The sequence below is a fragment of the Sturnus vulgaris genome, chromosome 4 (genome assembly GCF_052056855.1).
Source record: "Sturnus vulgaris isolate bStuVul1 chromosome 4, bStuVul1.hap1, whole genome shotgun sequence".
Classification (NCBI taxonomy): domain Eukaryota; kingdom Metazoa; phylum Chordata; class Aves; order Passeriformes; family Sturnidae; genus Sturnus; species Sturnus vulgaris.
In genome coordinates, this window is record NC_142246.1 from 66,815,186 (window position 1) to 66,839,172 (window position 23,987).

At 40.0% G+C, this 23,987-nt stretch overlaps 1 long non-coding RNA gene across 2 annotated transcripts; it reads right to left on the bottom strand.

The window, feature by feature from the left end:
* Positions 1-5,473: 5,473 nt before the first annotated feature.
* On the bottom strand, positions 5,474-22,130 carry LOC148224064 (uncharacterized). Of its 2 annotated transcripts, XR_015803402.1 has the most exons (6): positions 21,911-22,130; positions 16,310-16,439; positions 16,113-16,216; positions 15,486-15,565; positions 11,644-11,695; positions 5,474-9,713 (listed from the first exon to the last, which is right to left on the bottom strand). It is a non-coding gene; the product is annotated as an uncharacterized LOC148224064 (long non-coding RNA). The 2 variants fall into 2 exon arrangements; XR_015803401.1 differs by having other exon boundaries at positions 15,486-16,216.
* Positions 22,131-23,987: the final 1,857 nt, after the last annotated feature.

Here is a 23,987-nt window from a genome sequence, read left to right on the forward strand (position 1 = left end):
AGATGTGATGGAAGCATTTCAGGACTACTGTGCCTGTGTTTGATTTTTCACCAAAATTTCAGAAAAAACAGAACAATGATTTATTCCCTCTGAGTCTACTGCCTGACTATACCACCAATTCCTCATTATCTTTTTTTTTCCCCCCAGTTTCTGCAGAAATGCCATAACTCCACTGTTTAAAACAAGAGTGAGGGTACCGAGAGTTTTTGGAAACACTAGGTAGCCACTGGATACAACAGAACATAACTCCTTGAAGACAGCCTTGAGCACCTGGTTCAGGCTGGCCAGGGGAACAAATTATCAAGCCAAAAGGAAAAAGAACTGTCTAAGCCTACACTTCATCACCAAAGTCTGCAACAGGGGAGTATAGCTAAGAGTAGCCATGGCATTTCTTTACTACAGTTCTGCAGTTTAAAAGAAAAAACTATCATGTGTTTTTGTCTATCTTATTAATGTTTAATGCCATTATTTGATTTGCTGATTGATGAAAGAATTAAGCCCTAAAGGTATAGGGAGTTATAAACCACATCTTACAAAAAGGGAAAAGACAATAGATTTAGCATTTTCTGGGTATTTTCCCACATAGCAAATAATCCCATGGAAATCTTAGTGAGTCAAGGAGAGTTTTTGTTACATTTTCTTAAGACTAATCACCTTATTTTACCTAATAATGGATTAGGAGCCTGGTCTGAGATCTTAACAATTATTTTTACTTTGCAGTTGCCACAAACCTGAGGAATTCATTGTCATCAGGTCATGTTCAATTGGACTTCAGGAAGGCTGGAGAGCTCTGCAATCTGAAATAACATGTCCTTGGAAGTAAAATATCTCTTGCTAAAACTTATTTTAAGATGTTCCTTTAGAATTTTCCTGCCCTAAAACAGACCTTGGTTGCAAAGGTAGAGGTGTGTTGTTATGGCATCTATTTTCACAAGTTAAACAGAAATTATAGCACTAGCAAAGCCCTTGCCTGGAAATGGAAATTCAAACTGCACTGCAAAATGCTGCTTCTACGATGTATTCAGAGAGAAGATGCCTGCATTTTCCAAAATTTGCATTTGTAACAGAAAGATATCAGCATAGAAAACAAAGACTGTCCAAATTCAAGTAACTGACTGATGGGTTGACAGACACTGATGTAAGAATCCTTCATGATAAAGTAGTGCACCTGTTGTTAAAAAGTCTTTTCAAATACACTTTAAAAGCTGTGATCCACCTAAGGTCCTTTGGATTCAGCATTCATTGCTTTTGCAAGCTTCTTTGTATGTTATGTTATTATATAAAGTTCTCTGCAGATGTGACAGTGTAAGATGTTTTTCTAAACTGCAGAAAAGCTGAAATACAGCTTACAGAAAACAGCCATTAAGTAGATCAGGCACGATGAGCTCAAACATGATCTGTGCAGATTGACACCAGTGAACAATACAATATGCTTGACTAGCTTCTCCTTCCTCCCTTTCCCCCCTAGCTTCTTAATTCCCTCTTATACTTTTTTTCTGGTGCTTCAGGCAATGCTGAGCAGTTTTGTTTTTGGTTTTTTGTTTTTTTAATGAAATGTCAGTTGTCAGGATATAATTTTAATCATTAGTGTGACTGCAAACACGAATGTTTGGGAACCGATGTTTGCATGTGACTTGGGAAGGTCTAACTGCCTGGTGAGGATATGTGCTCCTGTCTGGCAGCATACACAGGCTTGTTCCTCAGCTATGTGAGGCTACACTGACAGTGAATGTGACTACACAATGTTTTAAGGACTTTATTGTCTCCACTTTCTATTTTTACACAATTGTTTATCAGATATGTTAAGTATTTGGAGCTGATTTGCATTTCTATTTTCATTTGCCATGCAAAGGCTTTTATTTTTTTCCCCTCTCCGAAATCAACAGCACTTAATACTCCTTCCTTTTGTCTCACCATAAGAATTGTTTGCCTTTCCTCAGGCACTTGTCACATTCTGGAAAGACAAGCAAACTACTAAGGCACTGCTAGCAAGGTGAAGTTGTACACTGCTTTGTTGTGTCAAATTATTTGGCTTTTTCTTCTAATCAGGCAGAATTCCAAGGGCTACAAAAACCACATGTTCTCTAAAGGGGACTTGAAAAAACAGCTTTTTCCAGATTTATCAAGTCACACTTTTTGCTCTTCCACTGCCGTAGGTCCCTCATGTAATTCAAACATGATACAAGGTAGGGATGCCCCACATATTATTGTAAAATGATTTTAAACATTTTAAAACAGGGAAGTTTGTGTCAGGGGAGATTGAGTTTGGGCATTAGAAAAAGGTTTTGGACACAGAGGGTGGTTGGGCACTGGAGGAGTGTCCCCAGGGAAGTGGTCACAGCACCAGGCTGGCAGGGTTCAAAAGGCATTTGGACAACACTCTCAGGCACAGGGTGTGACCCTCGGGATGGTCCTTTGCAGGGCCAGGAGCTGGACTCAGTGATTCTTGTGGGTCACTTCCAACTCAGCATATTCTGTGATTTTCTCTGTCTAAACTCTTCATGCTCTATTATAACGGCATGCAGTTTTTAAATCCTCTTTGCTGCTCCCTTTTGTCTATTTGCATTTCCCATTGCAGCCATTTGCAGAGAAAATGAGAACAGGTTAAGATAATCAAGTGAAATACAGAACAAACATGGGATTTAAGGTTCTAGAGTTCCCATAAAACAGCTGTTTCTTTCTCTATTTACTTTAATATCTGGATTTATGCACTCCCTTTTTTCAACTAGGTAGGTAGCAGACAGTCTGATTTAAGTGTTCTTCTCTTGCTGTTTCTAAAATCAGCTGTAAATGAACTGTAGCCAAGGGGAATTCTCTCGGGAGACTGTGCATTCTATCGCTGGAAGAAGAACAAGAGATGAAAAATGTAAAATAACCTGGGAATAAAGGAAGGCTAGGACATAACACCTTATAGGAAGCTTCTAGCTGTTAGGAAGTGTGCCTTCCTTGGAAAGTATACTGGGGCAGTGTTAGGAAGCCACATACACTGAAAACCTGGTGTTGTAGAGACCCCAAACACAGCAGGCACTCCCTTAACAGTACTAATATGCTGTCCTGCTGTTCAGCCAGAATACAGGAGCACACTGTTAAAATTACTGAGCTGTCTTTTTAAGATGGTGCTTGTATTTGAAGTTCATAAGGATGACCTTCAGACTAATATCCTTTATGTGGTCCAACTCTCGAAATCACTCAAGATATTAAGGTTTGTTTATGTGAGAAAATATCATTATCATGAGTATTTTATACTGGCCACAAGCTGGATATTAATGCTAAACTGTTATAAATTTTAAAACTGGCTCTTATACTCTCCCCTTGAACAGAAATCTTTAATCCTGACCATCTTCAGAGTTGTGACCCAGAAAACACACCTCTCAACCCTCACAAGGTTCTTGCTCCTCAGTAGCTAGTAGGACACAGTATTCAGCCAGATTCTCCCGTGAAGCAGTGCAAGAGATGCATGCAGCATCTCTAATGTGAGATATTTCCTCTTATTTTCAAATCAGTTTTGAATGCCAAAGAAAGTACAGGATATAAAGGGTAATTTCCTTTCCTTTGATTCCTGAGTTCCCCTCATTTTAGCTGATGCACACATCTTATCAAGTGATTCAACATGCTAATCAGTACTAGAGAGATTCTGCTCTGGCAACTCTCAAAATTTAGAAACCTAAAATAATTGATGAGCACCTCCATTTTCATAAAACTGGTAACTGATTGTGCATGCCTTTAGTATCCTATACTAACCAACAACTTTGCTGTCAGCACTACTTGCCACCAAGACACCTTTCTTTTTCACTTGATCCAAATGGTTTAACATGATCTCTTTATGGAAACTCCAGAGAGAATAACTAAACAATGGATTTCAAACAGGTTTCCTCGAGATTCATCCCTTAAAGATTTAGACTAAGTGGATTTTTTTCATTTGGTAACTTTCAGGCAGATCATAATTCTCATAAATCCTCAGCAGTGCTGTCCAGTCAGTCAGAGTTATATTTAACTGTTAACCGGAGCACAGTTAGGTCAACACAAAGCATTTTGAAATTTCACCCTAAACATGCTAGCTTAATTTCTTTCTGTGAAACTCACCAAGTGCAAATGAAGGTTTTCATTCAGTTGATCCCTGTAAACAATCCCAAGGATGCTTTTTTATTCTTTGTATCCCTATTCCAGTAAAAAAAAAAAGTCTTTCTCTTTTCCTGCTACCAGTCCTTGTGCCAGAGAAATAGTTGTTGGATTCTGAAATACACTGACCTAAGTCACGTCTTATTCTGAATTTGACATTTTATAGCTATAATATGGAAGAAGAAAGGGGTCTTTGACAATATCACCAACATGTATGAGAATTCTATTTCAGCAGGACTTGTAAAAAGAATATGAATTTAAGTCTTGCCACAAATTGTATTTCCTTCTGTGACAGCTGCCCTTCACTCTGACTCTTACACTTTGAAGATTAGCTGAAAGGTCTGAAGAAGGACACGAGCTGCTCTTCTGCAACCATGCCATGTGTTACATCAGGCACAGAGGTGAGTGAATTCAATTTGGGCAGGTATATATATTAATTCCTGGCAAAAAAAAAATGGCTCCTAAGTAAAAACTACATATTTTGCTTGTGACTTTGAGGCAAGACTTGACCTGTGATTTTATGAGAAAGGGCAGAGACCATTTTGAGTTGTGTTTATACATGTCCTTAACATTAGAATCCAAATAGCAACATCCAGAAGGTAAAAGGACAAATATTTGGCAGGTTGGTGCTTCATATTTGGTTCTGTATATTACCCAAACACTTTTGCAATTACACTAGAGAAACCTCTTTCTTATGTTACTACCAAACCAGCCAAAAATAAACAATAAAGTGTGGTTGTACTTACCACTGCACAGACATACCATCAGAGGTTACTCAAGAAATGGGGTTCTCTACTGGAGAACCTTAGCACATCACTGCTTGTGACCTGGTTATTTTTACATCAATTTCTTCTTTTCCAGCAACCCTACGAAATGAAATGCACACCCCAAATGATGTGTATCCTCTACCCAAGTAAAGCATCAATCGCATCATTTGGAAAACCGAAAACTAATTAAAAAATTATTTCTTCAACAAAAGTTACTTCTGGAAAGAAAAGAAAAAAACAAACAAACAACAAACCAACCCTCTAACAACAACAAAAAACTCCTAAAAGAGGTGTTGGCTGACAGAAGCAATGAGGTTATTAGCGACAGAATCAGAAACATTCATGGTAAAAAAGAAAGAAGATAAATTAAACATTCATATTTTATCTCAGTTTCTGAAATATATGTTCTTAAGCTTACTTTGAAGTACATGATTAAATTCTCCAAAACCTTTTTATCTTTCCTTGATTGCTAAAGTTTGCTATCAGTGCAGAGCGTGTAGCAGATATTGTATATCATCAAACTTGTTTCTTTATCTTCAAAAGTAACATCTAAACTTGTTATGAATAAACATAAACAGGATGCCTGTTCCTCGTTTATTAAATATAAGCTGTAATAGAGAGAGAGCACATACTCTGTAGCACAGTGGCAATGGAAAATATATTCTCAGCTCCAGAAGAAACGAAGGCTACTGAATTTGGGGCATGTAGAAGAATACGTGGTCCGAGCTGAAGGAGGAACACAGTTTCGAAAAGGGAGGATATGCACAGGTCTCCAGGGAAGCCTTGTGGTAAGGAAATGACACCTAATTTTTGCCTGTTTGTTTGACAGCCTTCAGGATGTAAAGAAGAGGGGGTGGAGATGATGGTGATGATGATGATGATGGAAGTTGACTCCCTCTGGCCCAGTGACTCTATAGGAAGTTCCGACTCAGAGTGTGGGGGTAAGTACAAAGCACGAGAGAAATGGAGGCACAAAAATAAGCAAAGAACGTCTCAAAAGACCCATAGCAAAATATTCCAATATAAGGAGACATAAATGTATCAATAAAGTATAATGAGCAATTCTACATTGCTGCCATAGCTACATAATTTACAGAGTTGCCAAAAGATAATAGTTTTGAAAAGCCTGCCAAAAGCCTGCTAATTTGCATATAATTGTCAATAATGCTTTCTCATTTACTAGATGGAAGTTTGCTTTCACAGGATAGAGTTATTGGAATTCAATTTGCAGTCTCTGTTTTTATGACTTTTCTATACAGTACTGTATTATTTAGAAATAAATAGGGAATTTTAGATGCAGTTTTCCATCTCCTGCCCAAAGGCAAAAAATAGAGAATATTTTTCACTTGAAACGAATAAAAATAGCAAGAAAATTATTAAAAAAAAAGAAGTACAGCACCTCTTTGGGTTCAGTCCATCTTATCGGAAAACACACCTCAAATTATTTGTTTATAGTTTCAATGAAATTAACATCCTGATTTATTTTACAGTAAGGTCAGTATTCAGCTTTTGATTCACTATACCCATGGGAGTGAATTTATTATGAGTGTGAGCTACTTTGAACTGAATTAAAAACTTAGACTCAACATCATATCCTAGATTGGGATAGTGGTTTCCAGTACCATGAACAACAATCTTTCTTTGCAGAGGTATGACTCTGGATGAAATCCTCATCCTCCTAAAGCCATGGCAATTCTCCCAGTATCTACAACAACAGCCAAGATTTCAATACAGAAGGTTTGTTTGCATTGCTGAGGGAAGGTTTTATGGTTAACATGATAATATTCCATGTATAAAATATGTGCAAACTATTGAATCACCACTTGAATGTAGCAGAAAATATTTTTAAATAATTAACCACCATTTTCTTATTTGTCACTAAAAATCTGCAAAATAAGAATTTTTTCTCATTTTTCATATAACATGGCAAAATGAATAATTGCAATAAATCAAAATAAATATCAATTCTATACAGATATACACAGTTGTTCTCTGTGCTCTTTTCCTTTTGCACCAAGAAATCTTGATTTTGTGCATTGACATTCACTTGTGCAGTCTCTGCAATTAAGTATGTAAATTTGAAAACTTCATCTATAAATGATGGAATAGATATTTCCGTAACATTTTGCGTACATAAAACCTCCTGACAGTCTGTGACTAAATGAAACATGCATGCAAATAAAGCTCCTATCTTTGTGTTTAAAGGGTTCCATAACGTTCAAAGTTTGGACTAAACATGTTATCAAACAGCAGTTCTGCTTGGAGTCATCCAGACATCTGATCCTCTATTTTTACCAGGTTCCTCCTAACCAGCTGATCTACCTCAGCATTAAAATATGTTTTCAAATTCCTATCTTCTCTTCCAAAATAAAGGGAGGCAAAATAGGCAGTATTTCCCTGATTAGGTCTTTATTTTGGAGTGTAGATTCTAATATATTTCTCCAAGGCATAACTCAACATTCAAGGACAGCAAAGTCACTTAGATGATACTTCTGACTCTGCAGATAAAAGCGCACTAATGATGACGTTTCAGACCAACATAGGCTTGAGTGCAGTGAGGTTTAAGTAACCTCACTTTGGGAGCTCATCCTGACACAGAAGGATCATGGAACACCTTTGCAGCTACCAGAAAAACACAGTGTCAATCTACAGCCACCCATATAAGTCTCAAAGCAGAGCACAGGATGATCCCCCACTAATCAGTGGATATGAGCTGCAAAGGAGGTGAAGCCTTGCACCAGATTTTTAAGATGAGCGGAGCACCAGCTCTGAACAGAAAGATTAAATACCAGTGTGAGCAGCTAACTAGATAAAACCATGGGGAAGATATTGCTTTGTAAATAAAACCCCTAGTGCTTTTTTAAATACTTTTTTTACCTTATTTACTATTATTCTGCCTCAAAAGAGAAAGAAAGCAGGCCCTATTGAAAACGTATGATTGTATAATATTTCTTTCATAAATAATATCTCTATGCACAGCACTGCTTTAAGATGTCAACTGTAACTTGGATTGTGTCCTTTAATCTATCGTGTGCTGCAATAGAAACAAATAATTCATGAGTAGAGCTCTGTTCCATACACATGATATATGAATCTTCCTCCAAAGTGGAATATATGCCATACCTTATTGTATGGTGGTCTGATTTTTTTTTTAATTTCATATATTATTTATTTAAATTTTATTTATCTTTCATGATGAGCTGGGTGCTCATAGGCCACTAAGTATTCAAGGCATTGATAACATATAGATTTCTTTTCTCCCCCAGGAACAGTACAAATTTTTTTTGTATCAGTCAATTTTGTGGAAATATTTGTGAAAACTGGACACGTTACATAATTGTTTGAGCAGAAAAAGGGGACTTCTTTCCAGAAAACCCCAAATACTGTTTTAAGTTTCTTAATATAAAAATGCTTAAATATTTCACATTAAAATAGATTGAGCTACTATTAAAAAGAGAGGGAGAAAGAAGGCATTAGATAGATAAGGACTATGTGTCTTAGGCTTTTTACTTCAAGTTTTTCTTTGATATGGTATCTAAACGAAAGAGACATTGCTCAAAAACTACTGCCCTTGGCTTTCCTGCTTGGATCAAATCCCTTTCTGCTTTTTTTCATTACTCTTAGTCTCATCTCTACAGATGTGCTCGAGTTTGTCCTGTCTTAACAGGGCCTTGTAAGTCCAAACAGCCTTCCCTCAATATGCTGTTCACCATAGACAGCAGTGATATGTTCTTGCAGCTGAAAATTTTCTTTTTCTCATCTGTTTCTGTGTTCCTGAGGGGAATTCTGCAACACTTCCTTTCTTTCTCCTCTCCCTCAAGTGAGTTCGCACATTAATTTTTAATATGTCCTTTCCCAAATTTATGTAGTACAGGAGAAGTCCTCGACAGTAGATGAGATCTAGTGCTCACAGAAGGAAGCAAGGCTAGACAAAGACGTTTTCAGGAATGAAATAAAACAGCAGCAAAAAATAATACAGTTGAAAACCTAAAGCTAGCTAAACCCAAGAGAGGGATAAAATGTGCACTTTCGGTAAACTGTACAAGCTTTACAACTTCTGCCTCACTCCCACAATGTCTTGGAAACAGACTTGATCATGTGTTGTTTGCGTACCAGACAGCTGTAACTCCCTAAAGATGCCCTAGAGATCCATTAAGCAGCGTGAAGAATGTCTTTGTGGGTGTATGGGTTGAGAGGGATCAGGGACTTCAAGGAAGCAGAAAACACAGTAAGAAACAGGCAGTGTAGTGACTACCACAGTGTCCACTTGGGTGTTCCTTATCCAGCAAGAAAATAGGCCAAATTTACCCAGAAACCTGATGAGTTTAAAGAGTTGTAATTTCTTTATAAAATCTTTTCTGTTTCACATCTTATCTGAATGCTGTTATTGTTAATGAATTTCTATTATAAACTGACACCTGAAAGAAAATTAGTGTCATCATTACAGTTTCTTGCAACGTATTAGCTTTTAGCTGCACTTCTGTTAATTATTTTTCTTGACAATAAAATATTGTTGAGATAACACAGAATGGTGTTAGCTTTGGCCTTTCTATACAACCAGCCTGGGTAAAAATCTGTCCAGCTGCCACAAGCCACCACTTTGCTGCAATCAGTAACCCTGAGGCTGGGAATCTACTGTCCCTCCTGCAGCCAGTGATGCTCACATCCATCATCCACAGCCAGCATCTCTCCACATGAGAAGTCCTCTGTAGCACTTCAGTGCATCCAGGTTTCTCTTATCTTTCACAGAAAACATGGGGACATGCACCTGCCCAGTGATGCCAATGCTGTACGCTGAGAATTCATCCTTTCACCTACTGAAGACACCTGCAATATGAGCACAAAGACTCAGCATCTGGGACGTACTCCTGGGGCCCGTTGTTTAGGATATAAACTTTATTCCTCTACCCTAACTAAAGAAACCCCAAAAAAACAAAACAAAAAAAAACCAAACAAGCAAGCAGCAGATGAATTACAGCAAAGGAACTGCTTCAAAACAAGGAAGTACACATTGCCTGGTGCAGTTGAGACCACTGAGGTTATAAGGGAAGAACAAAGCTTACATGCATGATATTGATTCAGCACAGCAGTGACCCAGGACACCCTCCCCATTACTGAACTGGCACCCAACAGTTTGTTTCAAATACTTGTCATGAGCTTTGCCTGCCACGTTTGTCCATTATATCTGCTCATGGGTCTAAAATGGTGGTTTATGCAAATACTTGCAGCTCTTGCTTTACACCAAGGCAGAACATTTGCTGAGAAAATATGGTCTTCATCTCCTGTTTTGAAATAAAAACTAATTTCTTAAATCTTAATGGCCCACACTACACAGATAAGCAGGCAAAAGCAACTATGATTTCCTTATAACAATGTAAACATTCACTGATGATAAAATGACTGGCACTATCATACTTCCCACAGCCTGCACTCCATGCTTCTAATAGTTGGTAATGTTCCTTAAATATTTTAATTTTTCTTCAAAATGTCATAACTGAGAAAGATGGAATGGATGAACATGTTAGATAAATCAGAAAACCCCATGGAAAGCATTGCAGTTGGGAAATAATACCATTAAAGTAATTTATTTCCTTCTTTACAGAACTCTCCAAAATTGCTGAGTGACAAATTATCATCATCTTCCACTGGTAATATATTTGTCAAAAAAGCAAATATCATTTTGGGATTTATTGGTGTTTAGTTTTTGGGTTTTTTTTTTAATTTTTCACAGTAGAAAAATAAAATTCTAAAAACATCATAGTAAGAAAAGGAAAAAAAAATAGTGTTTTCTATGTGGGAGGTGTTACAGTGCAATTCTACAACAGGTAATGCCTGTCTAAAAAAAGGATCAGCAGCTCATGGCACTTACTAATAGTGTGTACCCTACTAATGTGCCACTTTATTTGCCTCTCTATGCCTTATAATACACACTGTATCAAATTATACTTCTTAAAACAACAGGATTTGTCTGTTTCCCCAAGACATAATTGGTTACAAAATCTGAATTTTGATTTGCATTTCAAGCATTGTAAAGGACATTGAGGACCATGAACTTTATCTGTGTACTCCTTTTAGATGTGTTAGATCATTCCCATATTGTCAGCTTAACGAAATAATCTCAAATGGTTTTTTTGCTACCATACACTCTTCAGATGAAGCTTTTGTATCTGTTTTTTTTTTTTTTTTTTTTGAGGACGAGGCATGTTCTGACTTGTTTGTTTGTTTGTTTGTTTATTTAAAAAATCAACCCTAGAAATTCTTATGATTACAGTTAGATACCCAAGGGTTCAGATCTAAAGATGTATATTTTAATAGAGAAGCTATCTCTGTAACAATGCAAGATAGAGAAATGCTGGAAATACGCACTTATATGCGACCTCACCTTTGCCAATAAACACTGCAGAGTCAAAGCTCTTCTTAACATCTACTAATACAGAAACATTTAACAGGACAGCTGGCAGGGACAAAGTCACTAATGCAGCAGAAGGCTTTGCTTTGACTTTAGGGTATTTACAGTTCTATATGGTAAAACAATAATAAATGTTATCTGAGAGAGTTACATGATAAAAATCTAATAATGGAGCAAGTTTACTGCAGGATGACTTGGTGGAATAACACTGGGCTAAAGGAATGGTTTTTTAAGTCTCAAAAGGACAAGCTTGGGTAACTAACAAGAAAAGATAGAGAAATTAAAGAGTTGAAGCCCTCTACTACAGCAGATGGCAAAGATTTCTCAAAGCAAAGATTAAAAACTTACTAGGAATTTCCAGGTTGGGCAACAGGACAAAATATGAAGGTATAGGCATCAACTGCAGAAAGATATAAAAAAAGTAAGTTGAAAACAAGCATGCATTTTGGAAATCTCTAAGTGTACAGATCGACTGAGATTTATTAGAATTGAAGCTGAGCTGTAATTCTGGAGGGTGATTTAATAAACAGCAAAAGTTTCTTAAGCCATAAAAGGGAAATATGAAAAATGAAGCAAGAAACTTGATTTCCACTGACATTCAGCCAAAGTCAATTTAGTTATTGTCCCCAAATAAAAATACTGCTTCTGTGTTTATTAAGAACATTAATACTTAACAAAAGACCAACTGATGAAGAAGAAAAAATGAAAGAATATTATTCATCATATTAGGATTGAAAATTGTAAATGGAAATTGCAACATCTAAAGGAATGCAAAAAATCCTAAGCACTGAAATGCCTTGGGTTGAGAAATCCAAATTGCCAGTACAGATACAAAATAAAGAAACATAGCACATGAGAAAAGGATTTAATGAATCTATCAAAGTGAGTTGGTATTTATGAATACGAAATAATCAATCTGTATTTAGAAACGGGAAAATAAAATGAGAACACATAAAAACCACTTACTCTGACTGTAGTAGTATTATCAGCTTAAGAAGAACTTTAGGAAGAATACTGGATGAGAAGCAAGATGTGAGGAAAAAAAGATAAGCCTTGAGACCACCATGTATTTGGTCAGAAAAAAATCCAATGTGTTAGAAAGATGTGGATGGTTAAAACATCTGCGAAACATCTGCTTTGACTCTCTGTTTTCCTCTTGCTAATATTTTTGCATGTTAATGTTTATAAATTTATAGGACACAAAGCTTTAAATTATTTTCAAAAGGGAAGAGAAAATTAATATGAATATGAATACGAATACAAATATGAATATGAATACAAGACAAAATAATTTAAAATATTTCTGTTAAATCAATATTAAAAAAACCACTTTAATTTATTAAAAATCCACCTGTGGCTACTACCAGGATTTTCCCATAAAAGAGTAGGTACACAATATGTGACCAAAAATTTCATTTTGGGTGCAAATTGTTGATTATGAGCTACAGCTTTGGAAAAAAAGGCCAATTGGTGGTTCTTCATGAAACTCCTCATGGGCATTAGGCATAGGTATCCCACGAGCCAGGCTCCACCACACACCTCAGCCACAAGCTGAAGCCTCTTGGTGTCTCCAGAAAACCTTGAGTGGTTGCAGAGGGCTCAGGACTCTGCTCCTTGAGCCCAAGGTTCCTCCTCCTTTCTGTTGATACTTTTTGTTTTCAGTCTTCTCCTTCCAACAAACCCACCAAACTGTTTTCCAGTTCTGCCTGTTCATTACTCCAGACCTTCCCACATAGGTTCCTTGGCCACAAGCCACAATGATGAGGCAATCTCATCTTTCATAATCCCCAAGGACAGCTAAAAGCACTTGTCATGCTTGTTAGCATCTAATGTTTGCATGACTTATTATCTATTTACCAGCAGTATTTGTTGTGGGCTGTTAGAAATTAACATACACTAGCATTATTATTCTTTTGGAAGCCCAAGAAGAAAGCAGTTGCACATTCTTCATGTCTTCAAGCACATCTATCAAAACAATGGTGGAGCACTGTGTCACATGTCCCCAGCGTGCTGCTCCAGTTACAAACAGCATGCCAATCCCTGAAGTTCCTGGTGGCTGCACAAACCTTGCATTTATCAATATATTTCCTGCCAGGGGGTATGTCTGAGTAGACACAATCTCAAGAAGCCAAGTGCTTAGTTTGTGGGAATTAAATAGCTCCTGTGCAAGCACCAGCTGTATTGCCTTTATGAGAGTGAGAGGGGCAGCCACACAACAGCCACATAAAGAGTTGGAGTAAAACATCCACAAGTTCTCAGCTTCTACAAGAATGCTTTAGTCTGTCATCACATGAAGCTTGAACACAATAAAACTAAACAACATTGTCTGATAAACACATCCTTTACCAGCTGGTCCCTTTGCCACATCTCACCCCCCAGCAACTCAGCTGTACCACACCCAGTGCATCATGGAGAACACAGATCAAGCCAATGTGTTCTAACAAATTTACAGATCTTTGCCATGAGAAATCTATGAGGTTTTGCTGACAGTGTGCAAACAAGGTTCTCTTATACACCTTCAGTCCATTTACTCACCAGACGAATTATTTACTTTTCAAGCTGTGACAAAAGTTTAGGTACAAGTTAACTTTGTGCACCCATGCTACAACTGTCAATCTAAAAAAGTCCAGTCCCACAAGAATTGCTGGCAATGCTGGAGGGAATTAAATTGCTGCTTACCCTATGGACCAATAAACCCTTTCCCCTGGTAGCATCTCACTTGCTCCCCATAATTTGGGGATTCCTCCAAATTATGCCCAAATTTTTAACCATGTCCTTGCTTTCCCTGTTGGAGTTCCACCTTTCCTCTGAGGTTGGTTCTCTATCTCAATAAAAGCAGCATGCTGATGCTTCCTTCACCATCACTTAAGATTAGCCACTTTTAATGAATGTCAGCATACCAGTTATAGAAATATCAGAAGGGACAGTTCCTTACAGATAAGAAACCATTAATGTTGTAATAATTGTGTATATTTTTGGCTGTCATACTGAAAACTTCCTGCAAATAAATTAAACATGCATTTTATAGGGGCATAAGAATGACATTTGCAAAAAAATTAAATGCAATTCATATAATTGCCAACAAGGTAAAGCAATAATGACAGCTGTGTTATCAATCTCTGACTATGCCTTATTAAGTAATTTAAATATTTTTGACATGAAATGTATATTGAATAAAAAGAACATGTGTCAAGCCAAAAAATTAATTATAAATAGTGTGTAACAAAAGGGTAGATATTCTGAAAAAATTAGCTGAAGATAAAGTTTAAATCAAAACTGAAAGTACATTGCAAGTTGACAAATGATGTTGTTAAAAGTCAGGAAGATCTAATATAGAAGAAACCAGAGAGGAAAAAGCTGTTCAAAAATGGATCTTGCTATATTTATAGCTCCTACAGTTTAGGAAAGAAAAAGAGTAGACACAATTTATAAACAGAATTGATATTCTGGGCAAGTCTACAAAAAGAAGTCAAATCATATAAAAGTGATTGCGCATGGTAAAAAGCAGGCAGTAGCTTTTGTATTTGCTGTAATCTAAAATTTAGGTCACTGGACTGAAAAGTGGTAGTCTTATAATATAACTTGTGCTCTGCCTGACTTGGTGAGACCAGGGATCACTTGTTTCAGGGATATTTTAAATCTGTAATATAAGCAGTAAAAACAAAATTAAAATACTTGAAGAGTTGCATTTAAAAAAACACAAATATACAATTCATGGGAAAAATACAGTTTTGATCTGCAAGGTGTTAATTATACAGTAAATTATACTGAACATTTTAAAACTCTCACACAGTATTGTAGCATAGGGAAAGAGAAGCAATATTTGAGACACGGAATACTTATGAGCAGAAAACGTACACAACAGGATTAAAGAGAATCCTTTTCGACTTCTTTGTTTGTAATAAAAGATTAGTATGTATCCAGTTATGGAGATGATGCAGGCAGAGAAATACAAAGGCAAAGTCTGTGAACACCAACAGGAATTGTGGATCTATGTGTCATCTGTGTATAAGTGATAACATAAGCCATAGGAATGAACAAATGCATGAACAGGCTAGTAAAAATAAGTACTAAAATGACAACAGCAAACAATGAGACAATAAATGTAACACCCAACTGCCCCCTCCTACCTGAGTCAATCACCTGAAATGCATGTTCAGGAATGCATGACACAACAGGAGTGCACTCACCTGGACATCAAATACTCACAGTAGTCAAAGTACTGGGTGCTGCAAGAGCATCTTCTGTGCCTGATCCCCTATGTCCAATGCTAATGACAGATCAAATAAAGCCAGATCACACAAAACTCACTTGATTTAATACATGAAGGTCATTAAAAATTTCCAATAAAATAAATTCACTTGAGTGCCCTACTTTTACCTCTGACTGAAAGGGGTTGAAACACCATTAAGGAATATGAGAAGAGATGGCTTAGGCAGTACATTCCAAGACTGTCAAGAAATCAAGAGTCACTATCAAACAGGACAGCAAGCATTAACAGAATTTGATTTCTTCATTACTAGAGTGGTTTACTGTGGGTAACACAAAGGTTAAAGACATAGTAATTTTGACCACAACAGTAGAGATTGTCATCAAATGAAACTGAAGGAAAATATCCAAATATTCCCAAAGGTGTAAAAATGATCCATGTGGTGTCATATCTCTCAAGGGACATCACATCAAAAACCACTTATTATTTAATCTAAAAGATAAAGGATAACATTCTGGGATGCATATATTTCAGAATGAAAAGTAGTGAAATATATGTCTAAAGCATTAAGTGAAATACTGAAGAGCTACTTGTGTGTTACAATTACCTCATTCAAGCAAAAATACAGCACCAGACTCAGTTCCAGCAAGATTCTGCATTCCTGTTAGACTGTACAGTCCACGTAGGTGTATTTCTGTGTCCCCATTATCCCTGTGAATGCGAGAACATTTTTGTGAGTCAACGTGCCATCTGGAAGCTAAATTTGTTTCCTTGAGTCCTGGAGTATGTATTTGTCAATCCTACCACAGAGGCTGCTTCAGGACAGATGAGAAGAAACAGCTCCGACTTCTACAGGATGGAAGAGCAGCTCAGGACGGTCAAGACACAAAGAACCTCAGAGCATTCCCTTCCCTGGGCTGTGCTTTCATGTCAGCTGCAGTGAACAGAGTATATCATATTTACATTTTTGGAAGATATTATACTTTTCTTCCCAAAGCTGGATATACCAACTTCTAGTAAAAAGAAGACTGATTGACCTCATTAAAGGCTGAGACCTAAACCCTTTGCACAGATGCGAGGCTCAGGGGATGGCAGGGCAGGGGCAAAGGACTGGGAGAAGGAAAAAGCAAAAAATAGTAATTGTTGAAGAACAAAATCAAAGCTATCATTTAAACTAACTGTCATTAGTCTGAAAAGAGAAAGAAAATAAATTTGGCATGCAACATGTTTAGACAGTCTTATTTTAAGCAAGAGCATCTTCAAACTTTTCCATTTGCTGTCAACATCCCTCTAAGTGCTATTGAACCATGGAACCACCAAGTAAATGAAAGCAGGATGTTAGTCTGAAGTGGAAACTAAAGCACTAATCTGAAGGTCATGGTGACAGAGGAGGCATAAAGTGACCCTTGTTATGCAATGGCTCCAAAAATTGAATAGTCAACAAAGCTATCATTTTAATAAAAGCAAAATGCTGCTGCTTTAGTCTGTGACAAAATGAATTATGACTCACAAGAAGCACATATTAATAAGAAACTGCCTATCAGAAAGTCTCTCACTTGACACAACTTTGAGAAGTGTCTCATATAAAAACTCTCTTCCAAAGTGTTTTTTAAATAAACATCTAGAAGTCCTTACACAACAGGATGCTCCACAAGATGCTAAAAAGCCTTGTTTTTATATTTTATGGTTATTAGGTGAAGAAGTGGAGAGTATTTCAGATTTCAGTCTGAGATTTAAAGAAAGTCCCTGACATAGAATAGTTACCAGTAAATATTTATTTGTATGTGTTTCAATCCCATTCTGGTTTTGAATATACATGTCTCCTGAATCTTCCTTGCTGCCTGAGCCCGGACAGATAACCAAGTATCATATCCTACCTTTTTTCCACAGTTGAATGGAAAGAAGAGAGAGAAAGCTCTACTGACCTCTTTATTTTATGTACAATATATAGAAGAAATTAAAATATCCTAAAACATAATTATCTTTTCCCTTCTTTTCTTTTCCCCTCTGCTTACCTTCCTCCTAACCCAATCAGCAGGCCATTCAGACTAAGAGAATACCAAAAGAAGTAGTACTTGACAGAAGCTTTCTGAGCAAAAGTCACTCCAGCTGGCTAAACAAAAGTTGTCTGTGGCTGTGCAGGTGGTGGAGCTGCATAAGGCAGCTTCCTCAGGGTCTCATTCCCCCTCTTCTGTTCATGTTACTTACCATTTATTCCTCAGGCTCTGAAGACAAAATGAATTGCAGCTTTCAGAGAGTAGATTTTATTTATGTGTAACTAGAATTGCTTTTATATTTATATAAATCCATGGTATTACGCAGCTGTTATATCTAGATTAAGCTGAAACACTAAAATGGTCTGCATCTATGTTTATATGGGGCTAGCACCATAACTGCACACTAGCTTGCACTCCAGGGGCTCACAGGTGCGTGGCAGAAGAGAGAACAGGTTTTGAACAGCTTTGCTCATTGCTCAAAATCAGAAAATAATTTCTGCAAAAAATAGCTCAGTGGTAGTGACTCACAAAATTACACTTTTTTTGAATATTTCTGTTCACTGATTAAATAAGCAAAAGTCTCAGATCCCTCTGTGACTAATAACCACGCTTGGCACTTCATAATATTGTACCTCACAAAATTCTCCAGATTATACTAAAAATTCAGTTTCCTCTGTTTTACTGAATCTGTTAATCAGAATTGTTGCACATAGCAAGTACAATGACTTTTTATAACAGCAATACCCTCTTACTTACCTTTCCTAGAAATGGACCTCTGTGCATATAATATGGAGAAGAAAGATTGTTCTGATAGTAAAAAACCTGCTACTAAAGATACTGATTCATTTTTTAAGCAAGTTATACTGTGCTGAAGTAGAGGCTCTATCAGGGCTTTTGCACAGATGGTAGCACAGATTTTTAAATTATTATTAGATTATTAGATAATTGTGCTCCTCTCATCCCAAATATAGCCCTTCTTAAAACATCATTTGAGCAGTGCTGCAGTATAAATGCGTTCCTGAAATGATCCCAAATAGTATATTTTCTTTAACATGGATGGTATAGAAGGATAGAGAAAGACAAGTAATATAGGCATGTGAAAATAATGCAAATAAAATCAAAAGGTTTATTATCACTCTTAAAAAGAAAGGTTCCCTAACAGTCTATGCCTATGTGTATATATATGAAATAAAGCTCACAAATTTTAGATAATATTTACATGCTCTTAATACTGAATTTCTGAATTACCAAGATACTCAGAAAGGAAAATCCACGTGGTTTTCTTTGCGTTGTGCAGGTAGTGATTTCATTTGAGAACTCCATCCTGTAATTTCTTGCTTTTCAGTCATTAAATGTGACTTTACTGAGCTTAACAGAAAAAACACCAAGGTCCTTACAACACTAAAAATCATGCCTGAAGCAACAGCTTTTTATATATCTGACTCCCATGTCTCCATTAAATGTGATTAATCACAAATGGATCCTTACACCTTTACTGTGGTATCATTTTCCACACTTGTATCTAACACAGTCTTTTAGCTCCTTGCTTCTCCACCTTACCTCTGTACCTATTGGAAGATGGTGTTAGGCAATGTGCTCACAAGTTCATGTAAAGGTTTTTGTTACTTTGAAAGTGTGCATTTCATGTGTTCTGGAAAACATCGTTTCCATGAACATTATCCCATGTTAGCAAATTTACTAGCAGCTTAGCCCACCTATGACAGCTACCTCCATCATCATGAATGCTAGTCCTCGGTTGAAAAGTGGGAGTAAATGACTTAGAAAGTGATAATAGAGGTTGTGCCATTCAGTGGATGCCACTTCATGTTTTGCTTATCATGATCTCGTTCTTATCAGTCTCTTCCTCCCACCTCTCCTCTACAGAAGCTTTGGTGGTCTGCTGCATACTGAGCAGCAGATGTTCTTTCTTGATATTGCATGCAAATTTTTCAAGCAGCTGCACAGAACTGATATTATCATATGAGAAGCATCATGACTTTGACTTTCCCTGCTGCCACTAATTCACTTTCTTGCTTTTCTTTGGATCCTAAGAATTTACAACTCTGAATATAGTAATAATAGTTATTATTTTTATTGTTGTTCCTGCAGTTGTTTTATCAATTTATATGTTTGACTGTGGGAGATATAATAATTTCTTTCCTTTCTTCCTTATCTCAACAACTGATTACAGTATTCTCTTAAGACCTTGTTAAGTTGCTTTATAATTTGTTCACATAGAGACTTTGTTTCCTCTGATTCCGAACCACCAGGATATCTTGATGTAAAGCTCCACCTAAATCAGGCGACTTGGGAGACACAATCCTCTTTCAAAGATTGTGAGAGACAGAGATGGTTAATAGTTTAAACATTTTTATGAATGACATGTTGCTCATTATGGCTAAACCGTATAAAGAGGCTGAGACAGAAGCAGTATGCTTCAACAGGTCTCTCCCAGAGACCAGCACTCTCAAAGCCCAATAAAACCAAAAAGGGTGAAGGATGGAGCTCTAAAAACAGTTTATTGCCTCAAAGAGGGTCCAGTGACAAAGAGGAGAATAGGGAGAGGGCGCAAAGTTAAATGTGGAGAAGAAACGGTGAATCAGAGGGACAAGGGCCAGTGAGAACAGGGGAACGTGGTGCGGAGGAGGGGAAACAAACCAGGGGAACCAATGGGGTAACACGGGTGGAGCACTGAAACAAACCAGGAAAAATGAGAATCAGAAGAGTAGAAAAGGTTCTAGGGGGAATAAAAATAAGATGAATAGGAGTGGACCAGGGCTGGAAAAACTGTATAAACCAATAGAACTCAAAGGATTAACATGGGTCTGTAGAGGCCTGTAGGAGGGAGGAGCTTCTCATCCTAACCTTGAAGGGTGTTTCCCCTTGCCTGCTTCTCCTTCTCCAGGACTGAGCTATCATAGCCTACTGACAGGCCCCTGGGTTTCCAAACGAGATTACCAAGCCCACTCGTTTTTACTTGGCTGCAGCTTTGGCCTAGGACTCGAGCTGCCTAAGAGCACCTGAGGTACCATCAAGGTGACACCATTGATCAATTGCCTCTGCTCTAGGGACAAGGACACAAGACTCAGGCAGGAGAATGTATCCAAAGAAAGCCAAACCCAGCAGCTGTGCTGAAAATCACCTTGGGCCAGGCTGGGGCTGGGGGAGGCCGTAGCCCACAGGCTCATCTGCTGAGGCCACCTTTGCACACACTGCCCACAGCCAGCCAGGGAGGACGAGAGTTCTGGGGCTGTGGGGGAACCTCTGCTCACAGGCAGTCAACACCCATCCTCCCTCACACAAACTGGCTCAGCCGGAAAATCCCCACCCAGGGAAGGCCACATCCACGGCACATTGCCGTGAGGGACACCAGAGGAGGGGCCAGAATCCATCCAAGAGCCCCAAAGCGCTGCCCAGACTCACTGCTGAGGCCTTGCAGCAGAGCCAGATGCTCCTGATGCAAAGGGATGCAGCAGAGCCAGAGGCTGCTGCCATGGCTGTGCCAGACTCGTCCCTGACAGGGGAGGAACCTGGGCCTTCCCCCCTGGCCCAAGTGTGCACTGACCCCCTGAACTCCGTGTTTGTGGGGGACCCTGAGCACCAAGAAGACAGAGATGTAGAGAATCCACAGTATGCCACTGGGATCCATCTCCAAGGGATCTGTGGGTGCTCTCCATCAGAGAGCAGGATTCCATTGGGATCCACAGAGTGCTGAGGTTTTCTACTTCATTTGCCTCTGCCACTCTCTTTCTCTCCTCCCACCCCTATTCCATTTCTATTTTTCTCTCCCTGTCATTCTGTCTCTCTCTCATTTCCTGTTCAATAAAACCCATGCTACTGACTTTGGCACATGATCTCATTTGCACCCTAATTGAGGCAGAGCCATTTCTGATCATTTTAATCAGTGGATCACAACGACAAGGGGCTAGAAGCCCTCCGGTCTGGGTGCTGCTCCATGCCACTTCCACGGGCTTGGGCTGCTGAAGGGGTGCTGGGCTGGGCCCTTTGTGACGCAGGGGCGTTCTATCGGGTTCCTGGGTGTTGTTGGGCGTTCTGTTGTCCTGGTGACATGGAACAGCCCCAACCTGCAGGGGTATATAAGGGGCACAGGACCCTGCGCTGCCCAGTCCCAGGAGTGCCACTCACACAAGAGGAAGCAGCTCCAGGGACCTCTGTGCCTTACAGCACGATGAACATGGAGAAGCAAAAGACCGACCCAAACTCCAAAGCAGCCAGCCCAATGCCCAGCAGGCCAGAAGATCAGGCCATCAGCGGGCAGTGGCTGGCAGCAGGTGACAGTTCTGGCCTGCCGGCCTGCAGCAGTGTCACCTATAGCTGCCATCAGGGATCCCCAGCGGAAGCCGGCATTGGGCAGGAGCTTTCCCCAGAAGACATCTGTGACACTTACCATCTGTCCGACTGGGATGACTACGTCCAGGAAGAGCTGTCCCACAGCGATGTCGCCTGTCACCAGGAAGCGTCAGACTGGGAGGAGTCCATGGCCCAGGAGCTTTCTGAAGAGGAAGTCTCCGTTCAGCAGGTGGAGTCCCCAGGGCATGGTGAGACACCCTCTCTGCCGTCCGACTGGGAGAACGACAGCCTCCCAGACCTCATGCAGCACAGCTGGGAACAGACCATCGGGGACAAGCCAGTGCTGCATGAGGAAGACGAGTGGGACGGAGTGAGCGTCCTCGAGCTCGTTGAAGACCAGGCAGAGCGAGAGCGACGATGGGCAGGTTTGTCCGCAGGCGGGTTCCCCGGGGCTGCCCCTCGCGAGGCCTGGGTTGAGCCGGCAGCAGCCGAGCCGAGCTCCCCAGGGCCGTGCTGCGCCTCCTCCCCTGCCCGTGTGGAGGCGCCCGTGGCCATCAAGAGGCGGCCATCGCGGCTGCGGCGGGCACTGCGGGCGCTGCGCCGCCTCTGCCGCTGCCCCTGCCTGGCTCCGCACACCGAGCAGTAGGGGCCGCGGCCGGCGCCAGCCCGGGCCTCTGCCATGGCGGCCGGCCCGCAGCCATGCCCGGCCTGAGCGAGCCACACGGGCTGCCTTGGCCTGCGCACGGCCCCGCAGCCTCAGCGGGACCCGCCTGCTTTGCACCATCCAAGGCACTCAGCCGGCCCCAAACCTGCCTGCCGCTCCTGTCCCACCCAGCGTCGGGCACCACCACCACCATCGCCCTGACACCGTGTCCCCAGGTGCCACATCCGGACGACTCAACACCTTGCAGAGAGAGCGACTCCACCACCTCCCAGAGCAACATCGTCTGACGCTGGACAGCTCTTCCAGGAAAAGCTCCTGCTTTAACATCAGAACTGTCCATGCAAAAAACTAGTAGTAGGGAAAAAAAAAAAATCCAAAAAAAACCCACAAAACCCCCAAAAAATACACACACAAAAAAATATTAGACTAGGAATAATTAGAAGACTATGAAGAAGATTAAGAAACAGTTGCAGTAAATAAGGATAGGAATTAAGAATAGAAAGTAATTGAATAAGAATAGGAATAAGTATAGGAATAAGAATAGGAATAAGTATAGGAATAAGAATAGGAATAAGAAGAAGTAGAATACGAATAATAAGAAGAATAAGAATAGAAGAAGGAAAAGTAAAAGAAGAAGAAAATGAAGAAGAAGGAGAAAAGGGAAAAGTACAAGGAGAAGAAAGGAAGAAGGACAAAGAGAAGAAACAGTAGTAGAAGTAAATTAGTATAATAAAAACTAAAATAAATCAAATATTATGCTAATAATATTATGAGTAAGTCAAGTTGAAGTAAACATCCCCACTTCTTTTAGAGTCATGGTATACTTACGGGTTGGGAAGGACATCAAAAATCATCTAGTTCCATCTGATTATCCTACTCCCTCTTTCTCTCCCTCTCAGTCCTCTGAACTCCTTCTTGCAGGTCCACGTCCTCCTTATGCTGGGCTCCCCACACACGCATGTCGTGCTCCAGGCAGGGTCTCACAAAAATGGCCCAGAGGGCCACGCTCACCTCCCTTGCCTGCTGCTGCCCTTTGCCCCTTTCCATGCAGCCCAGCCCACGGCTGCTCTCTGGGCTGGCAGCACCCACTGCCGGCTCGCGCTCAGCTTCTCCTCCCTGCGCACCCCAAGAGCTTCTCCTCAGCCCCTGCCCCGCTCGGCTTCCTGTCCCCTGCAAAGGCCCTGCTGAGGGCAGCTCCAGCCACTCTCTGTGCCATTGGAAAAGCCATTGCTGAGCCCCGGGGCCGAGGCACAGCCCTCCCTGAGGGACACCCCTCATCCCTGGCCTGCAGCCGCCCATGGAGCCGCTGACCACAACTCCCTGCCTGCGTCCATCCAAACAATTCCTCTGGCCCCGCACAGCCCAGCCTGCAAAGCCAGGCCTGGCACTGTGGGGCTCGGGGGGGGGGCTCTGTCCTGGGGCACCGCGCCTCACAGGGCTCTGGGCTCAGCAGCGCTGGCACGCACTGAAATGGGATGGCAAATGGCTTAAACGCTGCCAGCAAGGAGAT